Source organism: Columba livia, chromosome 19, assembly GCF_036013475.1.
Source record: "Columba livia isolate bColLiv1 breed racing homer chromosome 19, bColLiv1.pat.W.v2, whole genome shotgun sequence".
NCBI classification, from domain to species: Eukaryota; Metazoa; Chordata; class Aves; order Columbiformes; family Columbidae; genus Columba; species Columba livia.
In genome coordinates, this window is record NC_088620.1 from 6,467,562 (window position 1) to 6,481,630 (window position 14,069).

Sequence of the window (14,069 nt, forward strand, 5' to 3'; positions counted from 1 at the left end):
CTGCTACACTTGCTGCATTGCAATTAGTTTGCAAGGAGAAGCTAAAAGAATGGCAACAGATTAAACACAGAAACATTGTCCTTTCTAAGGAGCCAGCAGAAGTCAAGGTGATGCCTTCAAACCGAGCTCACCCCATGGACCCACCACACTCGGGTCTCCTAAAACCCACATTGGTGCTAAAAACCCAACAGTTGCCTCTACCTTACACCACAGCTCCGTGTGGAGGTAAATTTTACCCTAAATGATGCTGTTTGTACTTTTCTAGCCTCTATTAGAAATTGTGGCTCTCTAGAGTTTCATAAAGAATTGTCATTAGAAGGTACATTAAGCATGTTTCTTCCTTTTTTGTGTTTTCTTAATATCCCATTTCTGTGCTTCACAAACTGACATTTTTCATGCATTTCCAAGGAAATCACACACCATAGGTATTGAATCTTGGCATCTTCCAAAGTCATTTGCCAACATTTCCCTTTTACAGATTCAATGGGACCTCACCCCACGATGGGGCCTTTCTAGTGCAGCTGGTTTTATACCCAGAGTGAAAAAGAAGGTGTTTCCAGCTGCTCTAGCCATACGGGGGGGATTTCTGTGCAGAGTCACAGCTGGACTGACCCTATTGCAATAACAAAACCTGTCTGTTGAACTAAAAAATGCCAGTAAGCACACAGAATATTACATATACAGTGTCTCTCCACCTCCTGTGCATTCCTTTCTTGCTCCATGTTATTACCAATATCAAGAAATCTCATATGAAATTTTTTGTTGCTTGTGTAATACCAATGGGGGAAAAAAAAAGGCTCTTGAAGTCTCTGTTAGAGGTGAATCAGCGTCTTTTGCAAAACCAAAATCACAATGTATTTAAGTAACTTGGCATATATCTTAAGTCATACTCAATATGTTATACAGGCAAGAGGCATTTGTGCTTATTGGAATTAAGAAAACACTGTTGTCACTTGATTATAATTTTGCTGAACTTTGGCAAAATTAGGGCTGAAATTTTCCTTGCTGTCAGTCTTCTTGTGTCTGATTGCTTTGCCTTAAAATATCACAAAATGCACCTCCAAAATCTAAACCAAGAACATATATCTCCACTTCTGCCACCACAGCAAGGACATTCAGGGTTTTCCTTGCGTATGTGTGACCATATGTTTGTACACCCTACAGATCTGAGTGATAATAGTGGAGCAAAAACCAAGAGCCCAAGTCATAGAGCAGGATCCTGCTGTAACACGCAGCACAGAAACATGTAACACCGTGGTACTTGCTTCAAATGGGTTATAGCCGAAGCAGAGCATGCAAAATAAGTGGGATTTTAAAAAACGCTCATGTCCTGGGAGCAAAATTACTAAATTACATGATTCTGAGGGAAAAAAAAGATGTTGCTGGCATGGTGGGGTGTGTGACGGTGAGTGGTGCCCTCCCCTTGCATGAGTGCTTTGTACTTCATACCACACGTACGGTATGTAGACAGGTGCAGAGCGAATACCATGTGAAGGACCCGGGAGGTTATTTAGGAAATCAAGTTCTTCAACTTGCTGCAATTTTAATTTAAAATTTGGCCTAAGATTAAACGGTGGTTGGAGCAAAGGGCTTAGGAAAAGGTTCAGTAAGGTTAAACAACCCAAAGCCAAAACATTCATTCCACTTCATTTGAGTATTTTCGGAAGAAATATTTTAATCTTGCTTAAAGAAAAAAAAAGGCATAAACCACAACCCCCCCACCCCAGAGCGCTGCCTTCCCTTCTCCTGTTCTCCTTGTCTCAGGTCCCCTCGCCTGACTCCCCCCTGCTTGTTTCTGGAGTGGCTTTATCAATCTCTGCCTCTTTTCTTCCAAGTCCTCATTGCCTCCTTGTTGAGCACACTTTGAACAATAGTTCTCTAATTGCTCTTCAGAGAAAACTCGTGAACAACCTGGAAGGGCCCTCTAGCTGTTTCAGGGGAAAGGGACTTTTTAGAGAAAACGTCTTTTAAAACTGAAGCTGAACTGTTTTTCTAATATTCAGACTCTGAGCTATTTGTGTCAGTGACAGTCTTTTTATTCTGCCTACGGACGGCTTCGAGGACAACAGGCCTGGAGCCACTACGGGCTAGAGATTATCAGAAAAGAAAAAAGCCACATTTTCCTTCACTTGACCTTGAGATTTTAAATTAGGGCACTCTAGACTATATCTTGTGTGTATTATGTACTTCTTTTTCTTTGATCAGGATATCAAAGGACACAATGTCAAGCGGTGCTGCTCTAATACCTGGTCAGGGCAATCGATCACGCACGTTCAGATTGAGAAGTACCACTGGTGCTTGATCACCTTTGTCTGACCTTGAAAATCTACTAAGTGCTGAGAGGAAACGTCATGCAGCCACTAACATAACATTTTCTTAGGTCACGGAACTAAAAGGTTTTCTGATGGGAAAACTGAAATTAACTGTCTTTGAGAAGACTCTGCAATGGCAAAATGGAAGAAAATTGCACCTCCATCAATTAAAAACCCCTTAAGCTGATTGATTTTTGGAAAGCTCTATTTAGTACCTGCATATTCAAGTTTTAATTTGATGAGACTAGACTTAGACTGGAAATGTTATTCTAAACAAATCCCCTTATAGTATTTTCACATATTTATCTGAAGTATAGAGTAAACTGCAATAAATTCCCTAATCCCCATACGAATTTGCTGCCCCCATACTGCTCTGGAAGAAGGCAAGTTTTGGCTCCACGGAGCTGCGAAGAAGCCTCTGCAATTAGAGTATTTCTGCAAATTCCACTGGAGGTCAGTGCAGCATCACAGTTCTGCCTGGAACAAGATGTCCTTTTTACTCTGATCTAGTGCTACAGCTAAACGCAAACCCCTGTAGAGCTGTTTTTAAACTAGATTTGTATAGCAATAAATATGGGCTTAAGAACTGTGTTTTGTGGTTATATTTGGAACATCCTAGCAGGGATGTGAAAATCTAAACTCATTTGGGTCTTATGTTTTTTTTCCCCCTTTTATTTCTGTTGTTGTTGTTGTGCTGGTTATTTTTCAAGAGCTTAGGGTCTTCTTTTTTTCTTGCAAAGTAAAATTACTTGGAATACAAAAGGAGTAGATTTTGTGACATGTTTTCATAGCTCAAGAGATATCATATATTCTGGTGCCTAGTCCACAAGAGGAACAGAGATAAGTGCGGTCCAACATGTGCCCCATGTACTTGGGGTCTCTGGACCACACTATTTTTCATACTAATTTAAATGTGAATTTGTTCAAGTTGATGCTTTCCTCTCTTTGCCTCCTTTATCTTTCTCCCCTTTCTGTTTGTAATCCACACACCACGCTCCCTTCTCTGGGACTGCGGTTTGTGTGGAAAGGAGCAGATACACTCGAGTGAGCTCCAAATTATCCCCTTTGGGTTATGGCTCTCAATACAGGTGGTGAAACAATCTAAAAAGCTGCCAACAAAGCCCAAGCTAAGTGGTGTGAAGCTATTGGGGCTTTCTGGGGAACACGAGCTCCTCTGGTGTGAGCAGAGAGTGATGTGCACATCACAGATCTCCTGCATCTCCAACAACAGGTCCTGGAACCTATAGCCCTGTTCTCCCACTGGACATCAAAGATGGACCCTCTAAAATACAAGAGCGGAGAAGAACACAGATGGGAAATCTGGGTCCCAGGCACTACAACAAATGTTTTGCCTAAGTACTCTATGCATGAGGGATGTGTTACGTGAGCAACACCGAGTAGACATTGTCACAGTAAAGAAAACTCTTAACCAAAGACTACAAAGTCTCACCAATACAACCGGAGATCGACATGGTCAGCACGCAAAGAGCAGGATGTTCCTGCCCTTGGAGTCTCCAGGCAATCGAAAGTTTTACTGCTTCTGTTACAGGTACCTTGTTCCAGCTCATTGATTTATTTTTCAGCTATGTTGGCCAGAGAGCTCATTAAGAAAAGGGGCTGCAAACATCAGGTTTCCCCACACCCTGTTACAAGGAATGCTTCACATCTTTGGGTTTGCATCCTTCTTCCCCACCCTGAAGAGGGATGGAGGTGGAAGCTCGCTCTGGCTGAACTGGCCATAAAGGACCCTCTGTCCAGAAATTTTAGGTTTCGATTTATTTCAAGATACCGAGTTTAATTCAGGTGAGTCTAAGCTATGTTGGCAGAGTGCTAGATTAGACAGCTTCAACCTCCTTTATACACTCCAACACATATCTCAAAACACACTGTTTGGACCATGGAGGATTTCTTGTGTTGGAGCAATCTCATAAAAGAAACACTGACAGCTGTATCTACTACTTAATTTAAAACCCAGCTGGAACAAGGCCTGGGCAAAATATTATTGTGAAGTGAATCTCATGTGCTGTTGTTCTGTTCCTGAAGCAACAAGTTTTACCACAGTCCCCTCCCCCCTACCCCTTATGTCCTTGTACCCTGACTTAATTTCCCTCTTGGTTCCTGCAGTAATATACTTCAGCTGCAGAACATCGTATCAGCCTTCCCCCTCCTGCTCTGAGCCTGCTCTGCTTGGACCATTCTGCATATAGAATCGTAGAATCTATTGTAGTTCCTTCATCCTTCCTTCTGGAGGGCTGTGCAACACACCTCAGAAAGCTTTTTTTCCCTCATTTTTTATTTAACTCCTCTCCTGCCCAGCATACGATGCTCAGCTCAATTTGCTCTCTCTGCAGCCAGGTTTGGGGCTCTTTGGGGAGCAATCGTGTGGGTTCACATACCATTCTTTACACTTTTATTCACCAGCTCCCTGGAACTGTCTTACCTACTGCTGTCATATTTCCCTAAAATGAAGGAACCTTTGGTGAGTAAATCAGGTCATCTCCCTGAGTCTTACAGGTTTCTGTAGGAGCTGATAAATGTAACAGTGTTTTCTGTTCTAAATTGTGTCATTCCCATCCCTTTCCCTTGTTTTAATTCAACAAAAAGCTCCTTATAGGCCAGAATTGGGAAAGCTGAAAGCTTTAGCTTTGTTTTCAGAATTAGTAATTCTCCTTCTCTTAAATAACTTTGTAGAATATGTTTTATATTTCTCTCCCCCTTCCCATGACTTATTTTATGCTAATAGTTTCCTAAGTATTATTAATTAGATTTTTTTTTTTTAAGTAAGAGAAAGTTCTTGAAAGTTAATTAAAAGTTTCATGCAGTAATTGTGCAAAAGTAGCTTTTCCATTCTGAAAATTAAACCTTTATAATTAAAATCCAATATTCATTTAAAGACTCAAACAGGGTATTTATTACTCATTTATTACTATTTATTTTTTTGCCACTTCGGAAATGTTATTGCTCGAGCAGAGGGAGATCAATCCGGTCCCAGTGCTGACGTTCCCTCTCCCTCATGTCACCTCTCCGGGAAATGGGACATTTCCATCACCCTGATTGTGTCATCCTGCTTTGGGAAATGATTGAATCCTGAGGGGAAGGACACGGACACGTGCTTGTGCATATCTTGATCTCCTCCCCTAACAGCCTGTCACTTCTTTCAACCCCCCACCGCAAGATGTAAAAAAATTGTTGTCTTGTTATCTCAAGGATGGAATATAGATTTCAGAAGCTATCAGCATCTCGTATTTGCCAGCAAGAGGCTACTTACTGCGTGTTCAAATAACACCAAGGTTGAAAAATAGAGACCAGATAAAGCCAAAGACAGAGAAGCATTAGGGAGAGGGTTTGGACGCTGGTGTAAATCCTGAGTGACCCCGAAGTGCCTTTCTCAGTGCCATGTCAGGGGTTAATTATTGTTTCCTTCATTTAGCTCAACAAGTGGCACAATCTCAGTGGCAAAGTCATCCCCAGATGTACCGTGTAGGGCATGAACAAGCTTGCACAGAACTTTGTTGTGTTTCATAGCTCAATGATAAGATATACATCATTATCATAGAGTTATTCATCATTGTGCTGAGCTAATGACACCCATTTCTCTTAGAATGGCTGTTACCCCTATAAAATGCACAGCATGCCAATAAAACAAGAGAGCTACAATAACCAGCATATAATTAATAATTATCAATAACGAATGCGCAATCAACACAACTTCTTGTGATATGTTTAGGAAATGGTTGCTCCCCTTGTGCACCTCCTTTGGCCGCAATATTACTACAAGGTATTTTTACTGAACAACTATTTTGTGGGTACCAGAGCTATAAGAAGGAAGAAACTTTGCTGAAAAGCCAGGAGGAATCACCTAAACATTTAGGAAAAAATGAAACGTTTAGGTCAAAAGCAGAAAGAAAGGCTTTAGCAGCAGAGAGAGTGCTGTGAGCAAACAGAACAATCTCCAGCAATAGAAGCATCACCAACAGAAATAATCAAGAATAAACAAAATCCTTGTTGAATTAGCACAGAGGGAGATCTCGTTTGTCCTTGGGCTGGATGATACGAAGGGACTTTTCTAATGATATTATTATTACAAGGCACTAGAGCAGCACACTAAGTCCCTCATCAAGATAAGGGCCAGTATTATGGCAGCTTTCTAGGATGGGATGTGTGATTATTTATGAGAGAAACCACATATAAAAAGCTTAGAGTCAAAGCAGATGAGGCTCCAGAGGAGGGGCTGTCATCTCAGCATGGGGAAGCTCAAGGTTAATGTGGTACCCAGTACCTGATCATCACCGTGAGCACCAACCGCAATACCATCCTCTTCCTGGGGATGCTCACAGCCCCAGGGGGACCCTCAGGACCATTCCAAGGTGGCACAGGAGTCACCAGTGTCTGCTGCAGCCTTACTGAGATGCTGATTGTCACCTTGGCCCTAGGAAACTGCCCTCGCCCAGCAGTGGTGGGAAATGGGCTGAAACAGGGCAAAATCAGGCAATTGCAAAGGCTTGTTCATGTGGGCTTGTGTTCTAGGCCAAATCAGGTCCTCCGGCTTAACCACGGCAGCAGAAGTCCAGATATGTAAACCAGGGCTTACTATACCCAACTTTAGCTCTGCCCAACTTTAGTGCTGCCTTTAGTCTAAAAGTTGTCTCCAAAAATACCTCCAGAGAGTGGCAATTGACCCTGGAAAGAGTCTGCAGAACTACTTGAGGACTAGACACCAATTTTTGAACATCACCTTTAGGTCTGTTGAATCCCAGCCTTAAAATCCTTCCCTGTGTGATTTTGGAGAAATCACTTCACAACCCTGGACTTCAGTTCATCTCACTGATGCTGATATTTCTAACTTTTCAGAGAGAGAAGAATCATTCCTGAATATTAACCACTATGTAGCAAGGACTCTGATAAAGACGATTACAGAAATAAACCACCAGTTGATAACCAAATGAAAAAAAGAGAAATTATTATTCCCTCAGCTTTATCTGTGTGCTCTGCACCAGTACATTTTAAAGCAATCTCAGCTGAAAAGATAAAGACATAGCCATCCTTATAAACAAGGATATTTCCTTCAATAGATAGAAAGCTCTAAAGGGTTCCAGCTTTGCTGAAGCACTGAGACACTGAGAATTGAAAGAAGTGGGGAGAATTAATTAGACCTTCTGATATTATCCTGGTAAATAAAAGTAATAAGCGAAGCCTTAAAAAGGAAGACCTGATTCATATTCAAACATTTACAGAATAAACAGCTGCTGATTCTCCTATCTAGCCCACTCCTTATCCTTTAAGGCTGCAATAAGTGACCTCTTAATCCCAGGCAAAAGGCTGCATGAGCATCTGGAATGGAAAAAGAAAGCATATTTCCCTCACTATTCCAATTTCCACTCAATTGCTGTATGAAGTTGTTTCTGTCTTGTTTTTTTTTTTTTGGCTCCTACAGCAATGTGTGTTTGATGATGAGATTTTGTGCATCTGAACGCTTTTGCAGCCTTTTTTATTTTTTCCTTCCTTCTCTCTAAATAAAGACAAGCCTGACCTCCCTGCACTGAGCAGGAGTACTGCAGTCCTTCAGCTTGGTTCTATCTCCATTGTGCTGGCCCTGCTCTTAAAGCACTTATAGCAATAATTTCTTGGCATGATGGACAGACTCAGCAATAACCTGATCCTGCAATGCACTGAATAAACACTTTAGCATTTAGAACATGGACACTAATGTGCTGGGAAGTAATTGCTTAGCTGTTCCCAGCTTCAATATAATAATGCAGGGATTGCATTTATACAGCATAGGAAAGAAAAAAATTGTTATTGGCCAAACTTCCTCTGTCCCATTTTGATTAGCGCAGTAGGAGAGAGATGAAGGTAAACACGAGGTGATCCCAGGTTACCAGATCCTTCAAACACCCAGGGTTATATTCGGATATGGCTGTGATTAAGAAGTGTAGAAATTCCACTGACTTCAGCCCATTTACTCTGATTTTACTCCACTGTTCCTGAGAGAAGTGCCTGACCATTAGTATCCTCCCTCACAATAGCAATGCTGAAACGAGTGAAAAATTAAAAAGCCTATGCTAGCTTGGCCCAAAAAAAGAAGTATCTTCTACAGTAAATACATAAACATGCAGGCAGCAATTCCCCGGGTGAGCTGAGCTTAAAAAAACCTCAGTGGAGTTGGCAGAAGTAAAATGAACTGTGTAGAAGCACCAAAGTTTTGCATTTCCACTTATGCGAATAATTACTCCAGCCCTCATCAACATTTCCCTGCTTAAATAGCGTTTATAAATTAAAGACGCCTAAACTTTAAATGGAAACTAATTTAGGTATTTTGTTTATTATTAAAAACTTTTTCCCTGGACACTTTGGGCTTATAAATGATTATGAAACAGTTTTACTACTTTTAATTTTTTTTAATTTGCCTTTCCCCTTCCTAAGCGCTGCAAATGACTCCTTAATGGGATACAGAGTGTGGTTACCTCTAGGATACAGAAATGCTACTTGAAAACATTTTCTTTTTTAAAATATTTGATTTTAGAGCTACCAAAAAAAAACAAACATTCAGAGGATCAAAATAAAATAAAAAGAACAGCTTTCCCAATGTATTATTAATACCAATAAATGGGAGCTGGCGGATTTAAAAGCCAAGATGTAATGCATTTTCCTGGAGCAGTGAGCCTTTAAACAAGTTCCAGTTATTGAGATTGTGTAGTAAAAACTGGTAAAATGAAATATCTTTTCAGATAGGATAATAAAGTCAGGCTATATTAACATACACTTCCCGGGACACACAAGCACAGAAGAAACATTAGCTGTTGTTCTTTATAGACTTGGTTGTGGAAAGGTTGGCAAGTAACCTGCAGAAATTCATTTTTAAGTCCCTGTTGCAGGCTGGAAACATTTTGATGAAAATACAGGGATGGGGAGAGCCTGGCTCTGCTCGCAGGTGTCTCTGGGGAAGGTTTTCTCAGCTGTGCGTGGTGCCTCGAGTGGAATATTTCCTCCAGATGGTGGACACAAAGCCTCGTGTTGCGCTGAGGTTTTGCATCGACACCTTCAGGGGCTGCAGCATCTCGGGCTCAGTCACCACCGCACAGAAAGGGCTGAGCTGAGCAGCTTGTAGGAACAGAGGGAATGGGACACCAAGGGTATAACCAAGGATTCTTGCTGCTTTATCCCTCTCGGAGTGAGGACCAGGCTCCTGTGCCCGGCCCCAAAGCAGCAGCTTAGCCTGGCACTGACTCTCTGGGGAAACTGAGGACAGAGGGTCAAAGCACTGGGACATACCAAAGGCTTTGAATTAAACTCTTGCTCAGAGGGTTGGCGCCAGTGGTGCAGCGCAGCTGTCAGAGCAGCCTGGCTTGTTCTGCACTCAACATCTCCACCCTGCCACACATTAACATGCAAGCTCTCTAATTGCCAGTGTCCTCCTCGGCAATTTGTTACTCTCACGTTCGTTAGTTCAAACATCACTTATAACTTCTCATCTCTAAGAACATCTTTTATTTTAATTCTTGCAAATCCCCCCAGTATCTTCACAATTCTCTCCTAGGACAGATGTAGAAGCATTGCTGAGTTACTCTGTGCTTTCCACATTCTTCTTAATTGCTCCCCCTTTCTCGCAGCCCCTGGGAAGCTCAGAGTTGGTGGACTATTCTTAAAGCACTAAATTAATCTCCTGTTATGTATGTGTATATTCAGCAATTTTTCTATACCTTCCCAGGCAGTCTTTCCCTGTTTTCATCACATCTTTCCTTCTGCAATCCATATTCCTGCTCCAATCCATATTCCTGCTGGCCTCACTAAAGGATCTAATGCAGATTTGTTGCAGGGGGAGGGACTCATGTCTTCTAGCAGAGGTGTCCACCTGATAATGGCACTTTCTCTCCTTTGTCTGTATATGAACCTGAGCTCACCAGTACCAAACATAAGCAGCTAAAGTTTGGAAAGAAGAACCCCACACTCAATACCGTGGAAGCTCTTACTGAAATGCAACTCATGAAAATCTCACCTGTGATTGCACAGGGAGCCTTCCTGCTGAGTCTGAGAAAATGAAATCCCTACTTTTGACTTGAAAGACTTTTTTTTAATAAGTTTCTTAATTTTTAAAATGTATTAGTATTATTATTATTGTTGTTTTTTATCTCCTTTAAGAAAGTACTCTCCCCTGATGCTATGTTCTGGCCTAATTCTACCGCATGGTGCGTGGATGCGGTGCCACCACATGTGGTGATGCTTAAGGTAGCAGGTGGGTCACCTGCAGCTGGATCTTCAGTTTGCTATGAGCAACCTCCCACCACGCCCCAAGTTGTCCAGCTGCATGCCAAGAGCACAGCGACAATGATATGTCTGCAACTGCTCAGGGAAAGAGCATTTTAAAGGTAAAGAAAGATTTAAGGAAGCAAAAAAAAAAAAATGAGCAGAGATAAGGCTGAGACAGTGTCAGAAAGATGGAATACACATCTTGGAGAAAATCTAAAAGCAGATCATTATCCAAAAAATACTAGCTGTAAGCAACAGCTTGCAGTGCAGAAGGAATATTTATCCACCAATGTTTTGATAGTCTTTCTATTTCCTTTCACTGAGGGGTAATACTATTCAGGGGTTAGTAACAAAGGTTTGGAGGTGGTCATGGGATTCTGGTGTCTCACCCTAATTCTGCCCTTGCTGCGTGATGCTCATTAACCCCAGCGCACGCCAGGGACCAAGCACTGTTGTGCTGGGAGCTGCACATCCCCGAAACAGAGAGAGCACTTCAGCCAAAGGGTTTGTATACACATGGGAATTAATTTGGATAACCAAAGACCAGCTGTTTGGGGTCAGACTCAAGGTCCCTTTGAGCATCTCTAGCAGTGGGTGTGTTGAATAAGGTATTTGCAGAGCGTTCCCTCCCCTGCTCTGACCCTCCAGCTTCCACAACTTCGCTGCTCAGGGGCCTCTTTGACCTAGAAAAGGTATTTTGTGTTTAAAAGCAAGAGATAGGCTGTGAATTTAAATTCTGTGGCACCTTTCCTTTTGCAGTTGGTATGCCTTATTCCTGTTTGGTTTAGCTCACTTTCAGGCAGATTAAACTAAACTGGTACACAGCACTCTTATTATAGAATAAGTGCTCACAGAGAGAGCTGTTCAGGAATAATTATTCTGATTTAAACATTTCTGAATAATTCTATGCAAAGGCAAGTTCCAAACAGAGAGACGGCGGGTTGATGCAGCATACAGATGGAGGAGCGCAAGGAGCTGTAATACAGCGTATGAGCATTCGCGCTGGAGTCCCGTTTCTAAATGTTAACACATCCAGTCGGGAACAGAAACACACCAGGCGATCAATATGTCCAATGAAAACTAACACTACCACGGTGAATTCTGACCGTTAAATACGCCCAGCTAACTCCTCCTGAACGAGACACATCGCAGAGCTTACTCCCCCAAATAATTTAGTAAATAGGTTTGAAAAATGAATGCAATCCAGAAAAATCACCATCTGCTTACAGACAATTTGCAAACAGGAGGAAAAAAAAGTAGCAGGATTCTGTTAATAAATGATCTGTTATGAATTATTCACGCGGTTCTAATTGACATTAGGATTCCTAATTTCTTCAGGCAGCCCTAGTGCAACAATTCTTTGAGTCCTCTGTATTTTCCATCCAAGACCCTCTGAGCACTTTCCAGATGTTCCAGAGGTGAACCCCACTACCTCCTTTGAAGGAGACAGCATCTTCAATTTGGCAGGGGGCGAAATGGACACATCTAATGTGTTTTTCTGCAGCTTTCACTTATTTATATCAACGTTAATAGCAGTTTCTGCCCTTTTCATCTGCAATCGTTTCAAGTCCTGTTTTTACACTGATGCAAAAGAGCTCTGCAGGTGAGTGAAAGTGGTGATTTAGAGTGTGCTCGAGTGTCACAGGGACACAAGATTTGTCCGTTGTGTCTCAGGTGGTAGAGAATTGCTTTAGCTTTAACTGCAAAATGATCACTTTAATGCCTAAGGCCCACATTTTCAAAGACATTTTGGTACTGGAGAACACAAAATAGGTGCCTAAATTGCCATGACAATGTCATTAATATAGTTAGAAATAAATTCAGGGAAAAATAGAATTTTTTACCTTTTTTATGGGTACAAAACAAGTGTATCTACCTACATCCTTTTTATCAACACTTTACTACAAACATAGAAATCTCATTTCGTGACAAATTGTCACTTTTCATAAACCTTTTTACTAAAGAACCGGTACCTCTTCAGCAACAGTAATCCCAACAATGGAGGCTGCACATTTGCGGTCTGGAATTACGCAGTATAATGAGTTATGAGTCAGCATTACCCACTTATTATTGTAGGAGGATGGCTTCTATATTGCTATTTGAGCAGAGATTTACACCATAGCAAAAAGCTAATGTGTAGAGAACACTAAGGTTAAAATCAGCCTTAATTCTAGCTCTATGGAAATTAAATGTTAGGGTTTTTCATTACAGACAAGTTGGGCTAAAACTGAATCCTCATTAACAGAATGCTGTGATATACGGTTACATCTTTCTTGTTGGCCAGAATGTACCGTCTCTGAATTTAGCTTAACAATTTCATGTGGCATTTTCCCATTCACTCCTCCTCCTTCACAGTTCAAGAACAGGAATAGCTCTTGCAGCTGAAGGACAGGCGTTGTTTTTCATTAAAGTATCATAGTTTAGAAAAAAAACAACAAAAACCAACTACCCAATTCATCTGCTCTCCCTACATATCATTAAACACACTCAGCAGGCAGCATCCCAGCTGCCTCACAAGTGACGTCCTCACCCATCTTCAGAGTCAAGTTTGCTGCTTCCCCCGTCTCTCAGACTCCCAGCTTTCAGCACTTCCACGCCACCTTCTCATTTCCAAATCTAACACATCTTTATTAACCTCTGACTTCCCCGAGTAAATCCTGAGGTTTCCTCAGGGAAATAAAAATCAAAGCCTAGCTGTACTTCTAGAAATATTCGCAGCTGGTAGAAATGAAGGCACAATCTTGGTTTTGTAGCTCGAGAGGGTCAGAAAACTTGATGACATGGGTGTGCACCAAGCCACAGGGTATCTGAGGTACCAGCTTGGTGTCTACCTGTGGGTGTTAGAGCCTTATGACACAAGGCTGCCCAACAGGTAAGTTCTGTGAGATAGGATGGAGCCTGAAGGTTATGATTTGTAGCTATCAAAGACCTGTCCTAGTGATACTTTATTTGGAAACAATATTTTGTTACCTCTTGGCAAATCTGAGATTCTATCCTTACTGGGGACTTTAAGCACAGTTGTGATGAGAGCTAAATGTATGGTATTCACTAACAAAAGCCTCCCCAGAAGAAACAGCATTTAAAATACAAAACAGTTCAGGCATAAGCCTTTTCCCCATAGGCTACACCGTGAGATAGTATTCCAGCCATACCTGGAAATTATAACTATATAGAGTAAGCCTCCTTGCCCCCAGACTTACGAAAAGTAAGAGTACAGAATACAGCTGTCAAGGTTGGTGATTATTTTGTATTATCATCTTAATGGATATTTGGTCCCATGTATGAAATTTGGGCAAGGGCTGGCTGTGTGGCTGCTGCTGCTTTTGCATTGTGCTGAGATTTTTAAGAGGTAAAGATGAAGAGAATCTCTAGTTCCTCATCTGTAAAACTGGAGTAAAGCAGGAAGGAAGGGAGTAAATTCAACATCTTCACTTCAGTACCATCAGCATTTCTAGCTGGATGAGCCTCTGTAGCCTGGGACATAGGACTCATCTCAAGGTGCACATGCAG